This window comes from Austrofundulus limnaeus, unplaced genomic scaffold, assembly GCF_001266775.1.
Source record: "Austrofundulus limnaeus strain Quisiro unplaced genomic scaffold, Austrofundulus_limnaeus-1.0 Scaffold340, whole genome shotgun sequence".
In the NCBI taxonomy this organism is placed as follows: Eukaryota; Metazoa; Chordata; class Actinopteri; order Cyprinodontiformes; family Rivulidae; genus Austrofundulus; species Austrofundulus limnaeus.
In genome coordinates, this window is record NW_013952742.1 from 45,128 (window position 1) to 46,187 (window position 1,060).

Consider the following 1,060-nt stretch of genomic DNA (forward strand, 5'->3'; position numbering starts at 1 on the left):
AAATTTAGTGTCTACATGTTTTTTTCCAGCTGCGTAACATTTCTAAACTTCGGTCTATGATGTCTGCCTCAGATCTGGAGGTGGTCATACATGCTTTCGTTTCTAGCCGCCTTGATTATTGTAACAGCTTGTTTATGTGTTTGAACCAAAAGCAGCTACATCGTCTCCAACTTGTTCAGAATTCTGCAGCTAGACTTTTAACTCGAACTTCTAAATCTAGTCGCATTACTCCAATCCTTTCAGAACTTCATTGGCTGCCTGTTTATTTTAGGATTCGCTTTAAAATCCTGGTTCCTACATTTAGAGCCTTAAGAGGCCAGGCACCTGCCATTGTTAGGGACATGCTCTCCACGTACGATCCAGCGCTCTCAGGATCAAAATCTATCAGCCGTTCCTTGAACATGCTATAGGACCTGTGGCAACCGGGCTGTTTTGTTTGCAGCCCCTAGCCTCTGGAATGCCCTGCCCTTTGAGTTATGTTCCATCAATGATGTCGAATTATTCAAAAAGGGCTTAAAAACCTTTTTAAAACAAGCTTTTAGCCAGATGTTTTGGTTAACTTAAAGTTGTTGAACCCAGTGCCTGTTGTGGTAGCTGAGTTTTCTCTTGCCTTGGTCCAAGTTTGATTTACATTTTTCTGTAAATGTAATATGTAAATGTAAATGGGTTGGTATTTTATTTTTACTGTTGTCTTTTTTTTTCATTTGGCTCAATTTGTTGCTGATACAACTTTTTGGGTTGAAATACTGGACGGCTCCATTTTTTATTGCATTGTTTTGTGTATTTTTGTATTGTACAGCACTTTGTGAAGTTATTTCTATGAAAAGTGCTTTATAAATAACATTTTACTTACTTACTTACTTTTCCATCCTGTTGTCTATATCAGGGGTTCTTAACCTTTTTGACCTCGGGGCCCAATTTGTTGAACACAAAGTGACACGAGGCCCAGTCAGACATTACCAATGTATGGATCAAAATGATAATTATTCTAAATTTTGGTTTAATTTGTGTTGTATTTGCATTATAACTAAATTAAATACACTTACAGTTTAAAAGTAAA

At 37.1% G+C, this 1,060-nt stretch overlaps 1 protein-coding gene across 1 annotated transcript in view; it reads left to right on the top strand.

Annotated features, from left to right (window-relative positions):
* The window catches only part of LOC106527749 (dystrobrevin beta), a gene marked incomplete at its 5' end in the record, with an annotated part of 99,282 nt that overhangs the window by 38,348 nt on the left and 59,874 nt on the right, over positions 1-1,060 (top strand).